We start from the raw sequence: 20,602 nt of genomic DNA, 5'->3' as shown, positions 1-20,602 counted from the left end.
TAATTACCCATGATGCAGCAGGACATCACACTGAGAGCATACTGTACATAAAAATTCATGTTGTCTTCTTAGACAAGTAATTTGGTGACACACACCTCCACCTCCAAACATTTTAGAAACAAGCACACTGGAAAAAAGCCCACATAGCTGTAAATGAAGTCCCTCACACATCATTTAAATCCTCGGAAAAACAAAAAAAAATGCTTCATGTTGGGAGTTGAGCCCAAATCGGCTGTGCAAAGTTGCTGTGAGAGAGAGCGAGAGCAAGAAAGACAGAAAGCGGATGTTTAAATGCACTGAGGCGGTAAATGATGTCAGTCCATGTTGCATTGCAGCCAGCAACGTGTGTGTGTGTGTGTGTGTGTGTGTGTGTGTGTGTGTGTGTGTGTGTGTGTGTGTGTGTGTGTGTGTGTTTGCGCGCTTACTGATATTTTATGCATGCAAGGAAGCCATCATACAACTAGGAAAGAAATTTGAATAAGTGCATTGCAATCATGATGAGAGCGGTGTGCAATATTTTGGTTGCCTCATTTTGTTTCATTAGAGAGTTAACAAATTGGTAAAGGAAATTCCAAAGTGTCAATGTAAACCGTAAAAGAAGAACTCTTGTATCGGATATCATCAATATGTAAATAGACCTTGTGCGGCCGAGCGCGTGTGCCGACAACATACAAATAAGCGGGCTGCATTGTGCAGTCACAATGGAATTGCACATGTGGTCGTCGTGTTCGTTCGTTGCTTGCTTGCAGGTCTGAGTGACAGAAACGCACACGGGCCAATTATCCTGCTGCACACGTGCACGGCGGCTCGACATAAAAGCCCCGCGGCGCGGGATTACGGTTGATATACAACTGTTTAGATAATCCCAAAAATACATGTGCAAATCCGAGATAAATAAAGAATCCATATCACATGAAAGAAAAGACTGCTGATCTTTTTAGTTGATTTGGCTGATTTTACACAGCATTATAAATTCACCAAAAATATTATATTTTTATACTTTTTTATACAGCATTATAAGTTTATCAAAGATTAAAATATATATAAATATTGTATATGAAATATTATACGATTTCATTAATATTGATTTTATATATGTTATATTGTTACCGCTCAAGACTTGTATGATTGACAACAAAAGTGAACTATATTGTGATAATTGCGTGAAGATTAAGGATTACATATCCAAAGGGAGATCTGGAGCAACAAAATGTTCATTCTGGGACAGCAAGGCTGGTTCATCTCCCAGCCAGCAGTGCGGACGGAGACTTGCTTGGACAAGCCTTTGACTGCCGCCGCCTCTACAACAACACCAGCCACATCCGCTTGACTGACCCTGTCACACCACGGCACCACTAAACCCACCGCAAACCCGCCACAAACCGGACTGGACCAATGTTGGCACATTTACCCTAACACCGTACTCGGACCGTAACGCTTTAGGGGCCGCTGAGAGGGACTGACCGTCAGCCTGTGACCAACACTCGACTTAGCGGGGAAGCAAAACAAATAACCCAATTGTTTCTACAACTTGACTTATGTGAGCAACTGAGCATGTATTTTCCACCTCAACAACTGCTTCCTCTGCCTCTACTTTCTTATTAGCAGTGGCGGGAGGCTGAATAAAGAAACATAGCCAATCAACATCTGGATATCCCCCTCTGGGCTACTTTTAACAATTTAAGAAAACTCACCTCCTACTTGATACGTAGCCAAGATGCAACACTGACATCGAGCATTTCTCACAAAGAAGAACAGAGAAGTGTCTTGTGAACGCGCCAAGAACGGTTTTCCAAAAAACGTACGTGAGAATGAGTCTCTGTAAACTGGAACGGCTTGTTAACTTTTCCCCTGACTCTGATGTGTTTCCGTGATAGGAGCACAAAAAGCACCTTGGGACATTTTCCGAGCCAAGCCTTCACAAGTGACCAACCCATGCGGACTTGGTTTAAGCTAGCTGCATACAGAAAAATTCCCTTGAAGATGAATAAATGACATTTTGATGCTTCCGTGAATCTATCCTATCAAAAAAGGAGAGCAAACACATAAATATAGTTAGAAGATGAAATGACGGGAACATAAAAGAAGATTGAATAACACAGGCCGCTAAATCAAACATTTGGACAAAATAGTGGACAAAAGACAAGTCAAACTTTATCCGGGTAATTTTGGGTATCAACTTACCTGAGTTTTGATGCGGGTTGCATTCTTGTGGGCTTTCCCTTAGAAAGCAGACTCCAGGTAGCATTTTGACACATGATTCTTGCCGGAAGCTATAATGAGCGTATTAGTGTGCGTGTTCACGGTGCTAAGGGCGCACACTGAGCCAGCCCTAAAGCCAAACTGATCAGTCTCCTCCCCATGCAGAGTACCAAACAGCCCAGATATCTGCTTTTACAAAGAAGTTAAGCTCAACTTGGATATTATTCATAGAAGTTGAAGCAAACAGCATTCTTGGACAAGCAGCGCTAGCTTGGAAATATGTTACGGTTGTTTTTCGCTCGCTTGACTGCAATGAATTCTTGTAAATTGGCAAATGAATTGTGTTTATGTTTGAGAAGAAATCAAAGGTTGCTTCCTCACAAAAATTTAAATCAATGACATAGTGAGCTTCATTGGGTATGATGGCTTTGTTTTGTTGTGGCGCAACCGTCATAACTTCCTGGAAACTTGTATGAATTGTTGTTTGTTTTCTTCACATTTTAGTCAATGGTGATATTTCAGAAAAAGCCTTTTAGCTTTTTTTTTGTGTCTTCACCGGTTGCCTCATTCCTCATCTGGACATTGGTTTCTTTTCCGAGGTGACTTTCTTCAAACCTCTTGGTTAAAATAGCCTTGTGGTTTGGGGTTATTGTATTAACAAGTGACCCAGTTTCAGCTCTTGCAGTGTAAATCCAGACCTTAAATAAGAAAAATGCGAAAAAGTCAATCTTGCTTGAAGGAGAACATACATACGTTTTGTTTTTTTTCTTACGCTCTCAAACGTACCCTTACAGAACTGAACCTTTCTCAAGCTTGTCATTCGTTTTTATTGAGGACATTTCACCCGCCAAATCCATTGCACTCAGCTGCTTCTCTTCATCCTTGTCCCCACTTTAAGATGATACTTGTGTGAAGCTTGCAGTTTGTTCAGAAAAATAGTGTGCTTGAAACAAAAACAACAAACGAATGAAATAAAACCCCCCGAAGGGTAGCTTTCATTTCCATACATGCACATTTATCTGGGAACACTGCACATTCCCGTCATCACTTGGAAAAGTGCGCACAATGCATTTGCGTGGCTTACAATAAAAGCTATTTTGGGCTTTACCCCTTTTTGCCTTATGCAACCGTATTAGCTGGCGTTAGGCAGTGACCTTCATGAGATCCCAATCTGGGCATGCCGGTGTATCGGCTAAACAACGTTTCCAATGACTCATATTCAGATCCTGACCCGTAATGAATTTTGGGCTGACATTAAGGATGTCATTGCACACAGTCCAAAGCTCATGTCACCGTCAACAATCCGTATGTGGTTGGGACCAGAGTAGCTAGCTTTAATGCTTTCATTACAAACAAGCTAACTTTGAAGCAAGTGTACCTAATGTTTCTTTCATTAATGCAAGATAAGCCACTTGAATCAGACTTTGCCAGCCGTACGACATCTCTTCTGAGGTTCATTCATTTGCCAGCCAATTTGGTGGAGAGGTGGAATCAATGTGATCAGTATCGCAACAGTGACGAGCTGTTGAATGACTTTAATGAGGCACACTGATTCAGTCACGGAAATCTCAAAATTCACTTGTGGGTTATCAGTGAACCCTCCACTGACCTTGAGAGAACCTTCAAATTGGGATTTTTCCTATTAAAAGGTCATACGGTGCACCTTGGAAAGTGATTGTAAATCAAAGCACAGTGCAGAGAAGATAAGAGACAGCATAAGTCACAGAAGAATTGCCCTCAGAGTTTCAAGGAAAACACTCATTGGAAGTAGAAGGACGTATTCTAGGAAAACTCAAAAAAAAAATTGTTGATTGAGTTGATGGTTGCTTTTTCTTTTTTTTTTTTACTTATTGCCTCAAAAAGTGTACTAACAGATGCCGTGTGTCAACTAATTGACGTCTGTGTCTTCCACATAAATAATCAGTGCACCTTAACAGGCCCTCCTTCGGGGAAATTTGTTCCACAAGATGGCAATAATTACTTTCATTTCATTATTCTTACTTTTACCACCAGTTCTGCCGGAAGACATGGCTACCACAATGGAAGATGAAATTGATGATGGGGATTAAAGAGAAAGTAAACAGAACAACAATTTGATGGGCTGGAATCCGCATTGGCCTACAAAAATCATTGATACTATCAAAGAAATATTCACTTAAAATATTTGGGTGACACATCAGACACAGCAGTTCCCTCCCCCTACATCTGAAAATCCTGTACAGCGATCGTAGCAGAAACGATTTTGCAAATGAGCACGCTTGCTTATTTTAGCTGCCGTTGTGGCGGACACATCTCCCAGGGATAGAATAAGCAGCTCCCTTTCCCACAGGCTTCGGTTAATCCGAGCTGAGCATCTGGCCGAACAGAGGCTAATCGACACTGGCGTGGCCATTCTGCCTGTGGTGGGAGGCGATGGATGGATGGAGGGGGGGGCACTTGGGATTTAGAGGGGTGGGGCCGGTGCACTTAAGGTGCAGAGATGGAAGAAAAGGTCATAAGTAGAGACGGGAGGATGGAGAGACGGGAGGCTTGATCATCACCTGTGTGACAAAGCAAATGTGTGTGTGGTTGTGTGTGTGTGTGTGAGGTGGTTCAGGCCAAGTGCTGTAAAATTGCCTCTTATGGAGCCTCTGCACTAGGGGGATTTTGGGATGTGCATGTGTGGAATAGAGTTTAAAAAAGGAGCCACGTACAGCAGAGTGTAAAAAAAAAAAGTTTCTGTAGCGCAGAGCATAATTACCACCTGACACTGCGGGACATCTCCTCCCTCTATATTTGGAGGGAGACACTTGGGTTAAGAGTCCAAGGCGCATGGTACCTCTTGACCGTTGTTGGCGTGCAGAATCTGACACAATGCCTTACCTTCTCTTCACATTTCTTGCTTTCTTTTGTTCTTTAATGAATGACTCAATCAATTGTAGCGTGATGAATGGATAAGAAACAATACAATTTTTTTTAAAAAATAACGTTTTTTCATACTTGTGAGCCCCAATTGTAAATATTGGCAAAATAATTTCGATGTGAACAGAGTAAATGGTGAGATTGATTGGTGTGACTTTTTATCCATTCTGCTGTCGGTTAAAAAAAATGATGGTAAATGTCAGGTGATATTTGAAAAGCCAGCTCAGCGTCGCCGTCTCTAATGACGTTTCGCATTTGCCTTCGTTAAACGACGACAATGACGATAAATAAAAGGTTAAAGCATTTCATCCGCAGTGATTTTGAGAAGTGATTGATGCTAATGATGGACGGATGGTCTTTGTGTGCTATTCCGTCTCAGACATCAGGTGTCTTATTCGTTTCACTTTGGCTTATTTGTAGAACTGACTGAGGAAGGAACGAAGACGTTGACTCTTTCTTGTTGAACTTCAGTAGCATTTATTGCCTGTGAACAGGGACTATGCAACTATTGAGAATACCTCGTTTTTGAGACCGAACAGAATAAGATGGTAAATGTTGGGACATGTTTGTAGCACGATTAGAGTTTGTCAAGGCCATGTCTCGCTCGAGAGGATTCAACGTTTACCAGTTCCTCCCATGTGAGTCAGTCACCAGAGATGAGCATAAAGTATTTCCACTTGAGATTTTGACTTGGTGTTTAATCCTCTTTGAAAGGGACACTTGCAATGGGTTGCAATGGCAAGATGGGGGAAAACTGGCCTGCTTTTATTCCGCCCCAAAGGTCAGATGGTAAGCATGTGTGACATTTACGTTACTTTTTTTTTTTCGTCATTAGGGAAAAGAAGTACTTGAGAAGAAAAAGATAAAGGTAACATGAATGAAGCATTTAAAGCAACAACATTTTTGACTAAATGAATAAAAACTAAAATCGTTTCCGGTATCATTTGAGATGACGTGGAGCCATTTGTAATTGACAATTTAGGCTTTGCAGTTTTTTTGTAAGAATATTTATCTATAATCACCACAGTATGTGGGAGTGCTACATCATCAATTTCAAATTAGTACTAATGCTCAAGTTGATTAACCAGAGTTGCACCGAATGTTATTGAAAAGAAGCTGTGAAAGAAATGTACACATTCCTTGTTTTGCACTGTACCAAGCACAATAATGAAGATGAGTTTGCGAAAGAATACAAAAGCAAGCTTCAGAAAGAAGTGAAGCGCCATGTTTATTGTCTATGTGCATTTGCTGCGGCGGCGGCGGCTGGAGAATTAAGCCTGGATAATTTATTATGCATAGCCTCTTACGCGAGTTACCGAATTGCCGCATAGCATTGCCTCATTTTGCCAGAGCTCCTACGACTGGGAATGGAAAGCGGTTAGCGCAACCTGCTCAATTTTACACCTGAGTCCCCTCTGTCGTCTCTAATGAGGAGGAAGTTCGAGCCGAGACAAGCAGCTGAGCTCGAGCTTTGATTGATACTTCTATGACCGAGTTCATCCAAATGCAATCCGAGATAGTTATTAGCAGATGGAGCTAGCTCGTGAGCGCAAGGGAGTGTTACATTTCAATTTAGGACGCAGCCTGTTATCCATCCACGTGGGGTGTTTCAGTCGATGGCTAACAGCTGTGCTGTACCCTCGCATGGTGGTTTTTGTATGGTACACAACAGTACTCAACTTCACATCCCCAGTAAACATTGTGTTAGCTAACTGAATATAGCCTAGCGCTGCTAGTTAAAATGAGTTGTAATCCATAACAGGTGGTATACAAAAGAGCGGACGGAAAATATCACTGGTGCGTTTTCATTGACTTGGCCTTAGCGAATTGGTTTTGACATTCGTATGACAGATGCTGGATAACAGTTTAAAAAGTTTCACGATAACTCTGGAACAGCCGACGAGCCACGCAAAATGGTTTGTGGTGGTTCGCCTCTCTTTCCAGTTTGGCAGCTCCCAATGTTATTCTTGAAAGTACATGATCTCACAAAGCCCTGATTAGCAGGTTTACAAACTCAGTCTAGCGGACTTTGGATGAAGTGCAGACTCATTTCTTTTGTCATACTGTGAAGAAGTGAACCTCTTAATCTCCACTCTGCATTTGTGCGCACTCCTAGCCAAGCCTGTCTTGTAAATCATAATAAAGCTAAGCCTCCCGGGCAGATGAGGGAATGGGAGGGGGACAACAAGTCTCATTAAAATGATTTGTCGTGTTTTTAGCGCAAAGCTGTCGAAGGCTCCCGAGATGGAACGTGGTCGGAAAACAACAACGGAGCTAAACAGATTGCCTCGCACCTGTCTTGTCTTTGACATGTCCGCAAAATTACACCGTAGAGTGCATGTTATCCTTTCACCAGCTTAGGTCAGAGCTCGAGTCTCTCCCCAAAAAAAAAAAAAAAAAAAAACATCATGAGGCCCTCAGCAATGTCAAGAATAGTTGTGCTGCAGCTAATGTCACATCATGTCAAGAGTTCCACACTCGGTCCTGAAAGCTAAGTATAACCTTCCTATACTCTCAAATTGGCTTTCACTTGTGCTCGTGGCATGAATGTCACAAGCCCATCCATATTTGACATTAATGAGCGGATTTCTTTTCCCAGCAAATAAGATTGTGAGAGAATTCGCCAATACTCACGCGGAATACCGTCGAAGCGACAAAGCCTGTTCCACGACAATAGAATTGAATTTTACCCTTTTCATGACTAATAGGAAATGTGTATTTGATAAACTCACGAATGCCAGCGAGCAAGACAATATGGCATCATGTTAATTAAACTCATAATACAAGAAGGAAAATAAAACGAGCCCAATTTGACACCGTAATGAGGTGAGTGAAAGACACAGACGCTACGTCGGCTTCACCGTGACTGCCTCTACGCCAAAGATGGAATTCTAATTGCACTGCAAACAGAGTTCATTAATCCTACAATGATTCATTATACATGTAAGCCGTGTGTTAGTGAGTGTGTGTCAAAGAGAGAGAGAGAAACAGCGTGTGTGTTAGCATGTCGATATGAAGGCTGTTGGGCTCCTGTGGGCTTCTGATTAAATGCAAACATTAAAAGCGCTCAGGTGAGACCGGAGATATTATGTAAAGTGCTGAGCATGACACCGGTGATAACGCTCACGCATTTCCTCTCCGTAAATTCATGACTCCATCAACTTTGTGTCGGGGAATGATGCATTGAACGCAGCTTTCAGAGCGTCCTTCCTCTTTCTCGTGTTGTAGCGGCTGTTGCGTCGGACAGCTCGCACCGTCAGCACCGCCGTAACGAGGACAAATCATGGAAGCAATGTATGTATTATACATGCGGGCGGTGAGACACACGCATTAGCGACCGAAACGCTAAATGATGCATGCGCTTGTCAGATTTAGTTGATTTAGGAATTCGACCGTCACCAAGATAACAAATGCTGGCTTTTGATTGACACTGTCTGAAATTGTCAGGCATCGAAAAAGTATAATACCAATTCTATTGTCTGTGTAAATCACCTATCCATCGTTATATGAACTCGTTCACTGCCCTTGACGAGAATAAATTCACTTGGCAGTGAACGAGTTATGAAAATGGCGTTCACTGCCATTGAGGAGAATAGACGTCAAAATTCCCTTGGCAGTGAATGAGTTCAGAAAAGAATATATCATGAAAAATGTATTCTTAAAATCCAAAACTTCATTTAAAATGCCTCTGGTTGGGCTGTGTGAACATTTGCTATTCGTAGCAACGAGTGTGTGTGTTCAAAACCAAAATGTGCTCTTGGGTGAGTTGTGTGTGAGTAATCTTAAGGGACCAGGCTTGGTCTTGACACACCTTTCAAACAATCTTCAAAAACGTGACTGGTCTCCACTGGGAAATAAATATTTCGTAGCCAACAACATCTTTGGTAGGAATGAATATTTTTGCCGCGATGTGTCCATTCTCAGCGGGGCTTTGCGTTTTGCCCTCTAACGAAACAAAGAGGAAGCGTGGATGATGCATTAAATGGTTTGCACATATCCATCATTTAGCAAAAAAAAAATGTCCTGCAGTGAAAAAACGCCTGCTAATTAGTTGGCCGACGAGGAAGGCGGGGAGGGGGTGGAAGCAAAGACTGCTTTACAAATTCAGACATTTTGAATTAGCGCTTCAGCGAATGGATGGATGAATTTGCACTTTGATAGGCACTCTAAGAGACGCTATGATGCATTGCTTACTGTACATTCATATTCAGAATAATAAGAGTGTTTTCCCAACTCCAAGGTTACACTGGATATCAAAATATTCACATGCTCATTTTTTGTTACTAATACGTTGGTTGCCTTTTTAACTCTCGCCCCTTCGGGCGACATGACACGTTTGTTTCTAGCTACTATTCGCATGAAAGTGGCTGAAAAGATCAGTGGTGTCAAGTGAGCACTTTGCCAAAGGAAATGTACTGAGGACAGAACCATTACCTACATAATGAGACCATGAGAATTAGCTCAGCTCCAACTGTGATTGAAAACACACACACACACACGTTTCCATACGTCTTATCTGGATCCAAAAGCAAGCTAATTCCACAACTTGATTCCATAATTAATGACTGGAGCTTTATCTTTCAGCTAATAATTTAATTTTCGTTCGGTCAATGGCGTAAACCCGTCCGTAAGACGAGCTCCATTGTTCCATATGACCAATCACCACTTCCAGAGTCGACTTCATACAAACACTTAACGAATGGTTTTTTTTTGTTGTTTTTTGAGATATAACTTTCCATCTACAATAATAAATTCTCACCCACTCAATCCTTCCCACATAATTTCTCTCACTTCAGGCGTGTGAGGAGAACAAGACTCTGGAGAAATCGCACCTTAACCAAGGCCCAGAATCCTTTTCTATTCAGGGGTCCAACCAAGGCCGGAGCTTATCCCAGCTGACTCAGGGCGAAAGGAAAACCGCATCCCTCAACTGGTCGATAGTCGATCAGAGGGCAGTTGTGAGCGGAGATTGATTGCGTCTGGCACACACCGGCAGGATGAAAGGCCGTTGTGTCAGCCACTACGCTAGCAATCATTTGGTCCCTGGTCAACTTTCATTCAATCAATAAATCAATCTCGTGGCATTCATAGTTCAATATCACTGGATCGGAATACAATAATCCTCTAAAATAGATATTTTTTTTCTGCTACCCAATTTTTGCGGAAGTAGCTACAACCAAGAAGCCATTTATTGAAAATCACACGAGAAATCTTGAAATATTGTTTTTTTTACGCCAGGTATGACATAAGTATCATTTTTCTTTGCAAACAGCGTATCGCCAAGGCAACAGTATGCAATGAAATATTATGAAAAATTCTAAAGACAACTGGAAAAATCATCTCGGAGGAGTTTGTTAAAACGTGACATCTAGAAAAGCCAAAAGAGATAAGCCTCACTATAAAAAATTCTAGGGGGCACTACTGAACCATTTATTGACAGTCACACAAGAAACAAAATATATATACTACGTATGTTTTTTTATATATTATATATATTATATATCCATATTTTTTGCACATTTCAGTTGTGGAGTGACTGGAGTTTACAATTTGCATTCCCACACCACCACCCATCCCTCCCTCCCCCCTCCCACGCATACACCTACTCACTTTCCTGTTGAAATTCACATACCGTGAATAATATGCAATTTCAAATGAAACGACTGATTTTTAAAGTCATTTATGGTAAAGGTTCATGCCTGAGGAAACCGAAAAAAAACAAGTCATCACGCTGTGCTGCTGGCAGCCCTTTGGCTTTGGAAACGTCTCTGCGGATTCATCAAGCACCTCATCACTGTCCATCAGCGACAGTCACACCTTAAATGGGAAGCTGATGAACACGCACAAGCCACAAAGAGGTCTTCACACGTGACCTGCTGAAAAAAACCCACACTTGCCGAGTTTGCGAATGCAAATCAAAACGGTCAACTGGCCGCAAATTACATCGCCAGTGCACAACGCCTTGTGATGACCTCCAAGCTTCCAGGAACCAGGGGCTGAAGCAGATGGAGGAGAGCTCCAAGTGCATTGTGGCTTTCCTGACCATGTCTGGAGCAGCCTGATAAGGCAAAAAAAAAATGAGCGGCTTGCATGTGAAAGCTCACGCCTGTCTCTGACTGTCCTCCACAACCTCATTCATGAGCTGCTTCCTCTTTTTGACATGTCTGCAGTTCCCGTGTTCTCTCACGCAATTTATACCACCATTTGGCAGCAACAAATTAAATTGTGTGCTTAAGGTCACAAAATCTTGAGGTTGTAAAGGTTACAAATGGTAAAGCCTTGGCAGCGCTGTCTGGTCTTGTTCTTTTGCTGCCATCTCTGTCGCCTCAGACCTCCGAGCAACCTTATTACTGTTTGTAGTCTTTACCCGCCTCTCTGTGAAATGGATTTTCTTCCTTTCCGGTCCAAGTAGTGGCGAAATACCTCATCGCCTTCCTGATTACACCTCTTCCCTTTGTGGCTGTGTTTGGCTCCCCTCCCTGCCTGTCGCAACTGTCAGGTGGAGCATCTGGACGACCTGTGGCAGTTGAGATGCGGATGGAGGGGAGGGGAGGGGAGGAGCTCCAAATGCTTCGAATACCAATTCACTCATTTACATAGTGTGCAATAATCCCCATCATTTTAAAATCAGCCTTGCCAATCTGTAATTGTCAAATAATGCCAAATTAAGACAAACCGGAATTTAAGAGCAAAGACGGTAAAATTAGAGCAAACCAGCTAGAAGATCTGTAAAGTAAGTTGTTCCAAATCAGATGCTGATAAATTGAACCCTTGTTTGATCCAAATGTTGGACATTTCAAGGTCATAAGCAAGAGCAAATTAATTTACAGCGTAGTATGGAAAAAAATAAACATTAAATTGTCTCCGTGATGACTAGGCGCTCGCAAAACGAGGCGTTCGGTCACACCGAGCACATGTTTGTCATGGGTGCGCCACGGCGACAGATCTGACGGTGTCACGCTGAGGGTTAAGTGTAATTAAAGCGGGGACTGCCTCCATCTGATGCTCGGCTGCACCGCTACCATTTGACTGCCACTTTAATTGCTTTTCTCCCCCCCTCTTCAATTCCCACCTGACTGGCCCATTCTATCAATTTATTCAATCCCACTGGGGACATTCCTCCACGTAAACATTCAAATAAGAATGAGCAAGGATGGTGAATTCCAACACGGACAGGCAGGTCTTAGAAGATGCGTGGTTTGGGCCCAAGGAATGATTCATGTGCATTTTTTTTTTTTTTTTAAATGTGGAGTGTCCCGAAATAGCTCTTCTCATTGGCAGCCTCACTGCAGGCTTTCTTTGTCTGCTTCCATTTGGGCACCTGACCCTCTCCTACAGACCATCACGCTCGCTCATGCCTGAACACAAGTGCGCTTCAAGGCCAGGAGCCTTGTTCTGAAGGGTTCTTGTGTCAAAACATCTGAGGCTCCTTATGAATTGATAATGTGCGGAGGAGGTCTTCACAGCCTCCGGTAAAACCGCCAAAGTCGTGAGGGATGGAAAAAAGACGGACATGGCGCTTTTTACGGTCAACCGAGCAAGACCGCGCATCTCGGGGTTGCGACAACAAACGGATTTCAAATGTTCTTCCTTTTTTTTGGGGCTTGAAAACAATTATGTTCAGTTAGCAAGAGCAAATGAATGACTTTTTACCAAGACTGGAGAAAGTCACAGTAGTGCGTTTTCATCTATTATTTAGCAGAGGATCCAAATGACCTTTAAAGTACATTTTTTGGATGGATCTTACTTTAAAGTGAACCTATTTAAAAGTTCTTTCGGGGGCTTCATTCCATCATACTGGAGATGTCAACACCCCTAGAGGATGTGCACTTCTGAATGTTGCTGACATTTTTGGGAATGATATAAATGCTACCAAACCTGACGTCAAGACTTTAGTCCAGTTAGCATCTTCTAGGGCAGGGGCGTCAAACTACTATTTTTGTCGCGGGCCGCATTGTAGTCATAGTTTATGACTGTCAACCCAAATAAATGTACAAACGCCTCATATAATATCCAGTATAAGCTACAAAACAAACGGACAAGTGACTCGTTTTCAAATCAGACTAGTAAAAACTGCTGAAATATTTTAAAAAGGTGGTTTTTAAAAAGTGAAGACAATTTTAGTAATGACACATGAATTTGATGCACAATTTGTCTTCACGGGCCACGTAAAATGATGTGGCGGACCGTATCTGGTCCCCGGGCCTGGAGTTTGACACCTGGGCTTCATCAAGAAAGCAGAAGGAAATGTAAATACAACACCAGGTGAGCTTTGCATACAGTCCTTCAGGGCCGTATCATCATTTTTATGAGCTCTTTTCTTTTCTTTTGAGGGAGCCATTAACAGGTTTCTGTGGATGCATTATCTCCTGAAAATACTCCCGTTTGAATGTATTACGGAATCAACAAAATGAGATCTATTTTCACGTCGAAGATGAGAGCCAGAGTAAGACTCATTAAAGTCCTCCTGCTGCACGCATCTTTGTCTTCACAAGCAAGGCGGAGTGGCGGCCATGACGCTTCCGAATCATTACATAAGCTTGCTGGCAGGCTTGGAGACACACAACACCTGCCAAGTGTCCCATTGAGCAGTGGGCCCGCATTCATCATGGCGCAGGCTTCCCGAATGCCATTTTCTATACCTCTTTCCGTCTGCCCGCTCTTTCTTTTACCTTTACATGAGCTGTCTTTCTTTGCTACATTTCGGATTGCTTTTTTTTTTTTTTTTTTTTTTTTCCCATGACTTATGCAGAGTCATCTTGTAGTCTACTTTGGTACAAGATAAATGGAGACATTTATAGAACTGAACTACATAGCCAACCAAATGTTATGTAATAAATCAGGGGGAAAGTGGAAATTTGGAGTTGCAGACTTCTAAGGGGTATCCCAAAAGACGGCAGCTTTGATTCTGTCAGACGCATGACAAATCAAAAGCAACTGGAGCCCAGCTATCACGCTTATTTTTATTTTATTTTTACTTTATTTTATTCTTTTTTTCTCTTAGATAGTTAAATGTTTTATTATAATTTTATTATTTTATTCTTTTTTTTCCCCTTAGCTAGTCAAAGACACTCAGTGTAACAGTGCAGTTCAAGGTTTTGCTATAAAAAAAATATGTCAGCCAATGCAAATAAATAAAGGTTAAATTAAAACAGACATTTAGGGGCATTCAAATGATCCAGTTATTTTTTTCTTTCTTTTTTAAAATCACTGCAAAGGTCAAATTCTACAAAATTCCCAAGACACTGAGCTTCTTTTTGCGACTGCTTTGATACGACACTATCTAAATATATTGGCCATGTCAGGGGGGAAGGAGAGGCTGGGCGCGGAAGAATCGAGAGCATGCCGAGGACTGAGAGATGGATGGGACAGAAATAGCGCTGGTGGCCATGCTTCTCACCTTCATTTTCCTCATCCCAATATCCAATTTATAGCGCACACGTGCGAGAGATATCACACACTCACAATTCTATCTTGCCTTCTTTTAGACTAGAACATGGTCCACAAGCCATATTCCACGTTTAATTCTGTTGGGCACAGCAGCTAGAGGGAGCCTACAGTACTTTGATCATTCTAAAAATAGAAAAATGAGCAGAAAAATAGAGATAAAGCACAGACTGGACCTGGAGAGGAGCATTTCAAAATGAAGGCTACATTGAGTGCCTACTTATGTATAGTGGGAGAGGCAATTCATTTGGATGAAACTCAATTACAGCTCTTACACAGAGTGCTCTCCTATTTGGTTGTTTTAGGCAGAGCACGGTGAAAATCACGCCGCTACATGTTGGTAACAATAACACTAATATCAGGAAATATGATAAGGAACTGTGATAGTACTATGTGAAAATAAAATCTTGTGAAATCTGGATACAATATCAATCCTGAAGTCTTAACCTCAATGTGACGTCGAACATAAAAAAGTAAAAAATAAAAATAAAATAAATAAATAATAAATACATCATACATAAATAGAAAATAAAGCATCTTTGACACAATAGTCATGCATGAACCTAAAAGCAGTTAAACGCTGCATTCATTTTAGACAGGTAAGTGGGGGGAACCTAAAAGCAGTTCAACGCTGCATTGATTTTAGACAGGTTAGTGGGGGGCTTTGGGGTAAGGGAAGTGCGGGTCGCTGTAATGACCCAGAACTAATGACCTAGATGAAGAGCATGTGATTAAATGAGTTACAGTACATGTGTGGAGCAAGCCTGCTGCTCTTCTGGTGTCTCACATCAAAACAGTTTGGGTTATTAACAGAAAAAAAATCCTGACACTTTCAAACAAAAAGTCATTATAATTTGGCTGTCACACGTACTTGTTGTCGAGCGCCAAATGTGCAGTCCTAATCGAAAGTAACTTTATTTTTAAACCTCAATTTGACACGCTGCACTGCCGCTGTCCGTGGTGCTACATTTTGGCCCACTCAGCACTTCCGCCGAAGCAGCGCAAGAGTTTGGGCAATTGTGTTTGGGCCATCGCATCGACATGAACGGCGGCTTGATTGATCACCTCCGACTAATTTGCAGCATGGCTCGGGCTCTCCCCTAAAGAGCTCCTTTAAAATTTAAAGTCCTGCGGGGAAGCCATTTCAATCAGTGGGCCTCACACCTCAGCAGGCTTTTTCATTTCTTTCACAGCCTCAACAGATAAGCAAGAAAGATTCCACAAAAACGTATTGACGAGTGCGTTTACTAGTACCGCATGGTACTGAGTCATTGAGTAGACATTGATCAGCCCTAAACAATGTCAAAAGGAGTCATGGGCGTGTGTGTGTGTGCTATGAGTAACATAACCTTGCACACCTGTTTGGAAAATCTAGCGAAGGAAAAATTGTCATAAAACACCAGTAAAAAATAGCCGTATTACTCCATAAATGGTGTCGGCCAGCACTGCGTATTCAGTCCAAGTGTCAGCGCCGTCATCGCATTTCATGAGGATTTACTTCCATCATACATTATTAAAAAGGTAAATCATCCCCTGTAGCAGGTGGAAGGTCGACGTTTAGACTGCATAACATCCACGGCCGGTGACGCGGGCATAGCGATTTTCACTTGGTTGTGGAATATGTGGGTGGATGGACGGATATACATAGCGTAGCATGTGCGTGTGGGAACTATGCACAGCTGGAGGTGTTTTGCCAAATTATGCATTTATTCGGAAACTTCGCGTCCGTTCAGCGTCTGGTTCTCATGAAAGATTCAGCGGCTGAGTGGTGAGTGGGTTCCGTCCTGTCCTGTGTGTTTGGTGCATTCATTCGGGACAAATGCATTTGCTAACAAAAACAATAAAAGCACAAACGTGATTGTTTGAAAACAAAGAGACGGATGCTTTAGCGTGCAGAAAAGTTATGCCGCCGTCTCGGCGGTAAATGAAAGATGACTAAATTGGCGGCGTATGTTTTTTTTGTGTTGCAGCTCGTAAGCGGCATGATGATTTTGATTGAAATGCTTCTAAATGGGCTCTTTGCTGCTTAAGCGAGACGCTAGCAAGCGAGCAGCATCCTGCGAACGTCGCTCTCGCCACCCAACGTGAAAGACGATGAAAGAGAGTGAAAGGCTGCACATGACAAGACACTCTTTTCTCCACTTTGATGTGACACTCAAGTCGCATTTGCGTTTGAGACTTTTGGTGGTGTCAGGAAGTGAGAGCGAAGCGAAGCGAAAGGCTGACCTCAAATGCACCAAGAAGTGTTTGGGATATGACTGATGTTTACCTCGGAGCTACTTTGACACATCATCTCAAGCAACACTAAGCAGTAAATAGGATGGATGCTTTATTTTTTTTTTTACGATTCCATAAATGACATTTCCGGTTTTTATTTTTGCAACAACTTCCTGTTTTGTTTTTATAGTCTGATGATTTTGGCACTTGTGCGTTTTACCATAAAAAAAAAATAATAATAATAATAATAGCGTGCGATTGACAAATTAGGAATATTTGATGATTTTTTTAAAGTTTTGCTGACATTATATGTTCAGATATGACCATTTTTATTTTTTATAATTTATATGCGCATTGCATGACTCCATTCCGAATTCCGAAATATTTGCAATAACGCCGCTCGACTTGCACACATGCACATATCCCGTGCCATTCCAATGCCGAAATTGAAAATGAGTTACGTCAATATTTGACTATTACTGCGGTTTATTTATACAAATAAAGTTTGTGACAGCCAACCAGAACGATCATTTCATATCGTCGCCGTCCACACGTTTCCATACATATCACCCTCCAACTTGATGATATAATATGTCGTGTAGGATCTTTTTATGTAACGCGTTTATTTTTAGCATTTGGGAGCTATATTTATTTTTTTAGCAGCAGCCTGCCTCATGTATTTTGCACAAGACAGTATTATATATGCTTTATGATTGTGTGGGAGGGAGCGACAAAGAGGAAGACGGAGGGGACAAATGGGTGGCTTACAAAAATGAAAGAAGACATGAAGGACATGTCAAACTAGGAATTTATACAAATAAGTAGGGTCATATCAAGATGACACCAAGTATGTGACTCAAGTGCCAAGTGTAAAATATTTTCCTTTCTTTCTGTCAAGTTTAGTTTATGATTATATGAGCCTCTGGAATGGGCGTAAAATCCCCGTCTTGAACTTGTAAAAACGTCAATATTGCCGACAACTGGAAAGCGAGGCGCGAGCTGACAGAGATGAGATTTGAAGTATCTTTGATGGAAACTTCAACATCTGTCATATGCAATGAAGGACATAAATGACGGTGGGGGGGAACAAGAAGCAGGTTTCAAGGCTGTCTGAGCTGAGCAACAATTTGCACAAGCTGAATAACGGAAATGGGAAACGTATCCTAAGGATTGAAAACAATAGCAGTTTTGTTTTGATCATTAGAGTAAATAAATGCAACAGACAGATAGGACTGAAGCGCAACAACCAAAAGGTTACAGTGTGAGCTGTCAAGTCGTAGAACTTCAGTTTGGTCTATATTGTGTGACCGCCACAATCGTTAGTTTTGACTTTCTGTCGCGGGCGATTTACTCACAATGTGAGCTGGAATTTGAACTTCTTCCCAAGGCAGCTTATGAAGGCCATTGCTCTTGTGCGGTGACACCACCCAACGGTGGGTCGATGGCAGCCTGTTGCGCTGCATTTAATTACTTGCTCCATCTTTAGTCGAGATGATTGCTCTTTGGGGGATTCGTAGAATAAGCCCCCCAAATAATTCACACTAGCGGGGAAAAAAAAGCTATTTCATCACGGATGGCTTTTTTTGTCAATCAAGTGTCAATCAATCAAATGCCTTTTGACAGTTTTCTGTGCAGCATGATTGCCAGTCACATTAAACTGACAACCGCAAAGCTTCAAAGCAGAAATGATTTCATTTTCAAATGCCACCTCAACGTAAAATATACCATATACCGAAAAAATATCCAAATACATGCAAATATGGTTGATTTGGCATACAAATGGTCACTGCGTGACATGAAACATCAGTTGCTTATTAGCAAGCACGCATTTGAATTGCAAACCAAATAGACGCACAGAGACGGAAAAAAAAACTATTGTTAGCTTCTTACAATAATATGCAAATGATGACAAACAGAGCCAAGTCTTGAATGTGTTTGGAGAGTAAAGACATTAAACAAAGAGGAATTTGCCCCTGGGTAAATAAATGATCAATATCTCCGCCTGTCTTTGGTTGGCCTTAGGAGCCCATACATAAGGAATCACACATACGCGCACACAATCACAAACACACTCCCACTTTAAATCGAGCTTCAGCATCAACAAGGTGTTAGAAAAGAATGAAATGTTGCTCTTTTTTTTTCCAATTTGGAAAACAGTCCGCCAGGACATCCAAGGCACTGACTTACATTTACAACTTATTCCTTGGCTAGACAGCTTCCAGTAATTTATTTATTTATTTATTTATTTTATTTGTGTATTTATTTATTTATTTATTGAATCCTTTTTTATTACACACGAACTTTAAGAATCCTAAATAATGGATTTCCGCTGCCAACCTGGCCAACCGGCATTGTGTTTGCGCGTGAGAGATTCCAGTCAACCAAATTAACGTAAAACACAGTTGCCAAGATTGACAAGTCAGCCTTTTATCATGCATGACGTCACGTATGTCATCAGTCAAATAAGTTAATAAGTAAAAAAGGCTGAGGTGCTTTCAGTTGCACTTGGGCGTGCGTTCTAATGATGGACTAGCAGGCAAGGCCTTGCATTTGCTGCAACATTAACTGTATCAGCGGGACTGCAATAAAAATGCACATTTATACTGGCTAAGGAGGACAGCCAACACATCTGACAGCCTATTTGCTGCCTTCACACTCACATGCACATAAACTAGAGGGCAGCGGAGGGCAGGTAATAACTCGACATGGGCGGGAAGTGCTTGGCATGCAGAAATATCTCCATGACAGGCCTGTTAGATTCATTTCACACCGACAGCTTGATGTCTGCCTCCGAGCCTAATACAATACCTTGGTCGCACCACCGAGAGACTATTTTTATACATGTAAATACCGCATTGAGTCGAGAGTGGCAATGCACAAGTACTTACATTTGAGTGCCGATACCAAGCACCCGATACTTGATACTTGTTTGAATCAAAAACACAGTATGTCTCACTCAAATACAACACGCATTGGCTCTAGAAATGCTATCGTTCATTTTGCAGAGCATAATTTGTAGCTAGCTTAAAGTGTCGCCACACAGCTGAGAGAAAATACTGTATCTTGCTGGTGAAGTGGTATCGTTGCCATAGTATCGGAGTTTTTTTATAGTTGAGTACAGTTACTTAGTTGAGAGAATTAAATCTCTAGTGACGGTCCATCCTTCTGTTCTTTCACCTTCCTCTGCTGCTAGTTAAATGGAAGATTTGAAGTCTTATTATTCCATAAAACGTGGGATGTCAAGTGGAGCACTCCATTTTACATATTTATATTCGTGCAAAATTTACAGCAGAATGCACTGACAGTGAAACTTTCCTTCCCCCATACTGCCATAGGTGACAGTTCTCGAGAAACTCCAACAATGACAAGAGAAACTTTGAAAGATTCGACTCAGCTCAGCTTGTGCACCGGAGGAAGAAAAAAAGGAGTAGGAAGTTCCTATTCTCAATAAATTACAAATTCTGCTATAGTGTGCATTTCACAGTTGTACAATTTGGTGATTGCTTTGGCATTTCTCACAGTGCCTTCCGCAAACTGGCCACAAAGTCCCATTCATCATTTCGTGTGACACCGTACAGCTCATTTCACATTCATTTCGCCAAGCACTCTGATCTGAGCAACCACACACACACACTTAAAAGATGTGCGAATATAGTATTTTAAAAAGCCACTGGACACTGGATTGGAATATTTGACATGGGAATACTTTACAACAACTCGGTGCTGTGAAATTGAAATGATTGTGTGTTAAAATCACCGCAGCGAAACCAAAAACGCTCGTTTATTCAAGCCGCTTGCTGAGGGCTAGCTTCCAAATGCTACCAACAGACGCATT

At 41.7% G+C, this 20,602-nt stretch overlaps 1 protein-coding gene across 12 annotated transcripts in view; it reads right to left on the bottom strand.

The window, feature by feature from the left end:
• The window catches only part of trpm3 (transient receptor potential cation channel, subfamily M, member 3), a 77,362-nt gene that overhangs the window by 35,644 nt on the left and 21,116 nt on the right, over positions 1-20,602 (bottom strand). The gene's annotated exons all lie outside the window — the stretch shown is intronic.

The sequence above is a fragment of the Syngnathus floridae genome, chromosome 5 (assembly GCF_059516105.1).
Source record: "Syngnathus floridae isolate MCC-2025c chromosome 5, RoL_Sflo_1.0, whole genome shotgun sequence".
Classification (NCBI taxonomy): Eukaryota; Metazoa; Chordata; class Actinopteri; order Syngnathiformes; family Syngnathidae; genus Syngnathus; species Syngnathus floridae.
This window is presented reverse-complemented; position numbering and strand designations above follow the sequence as displayed.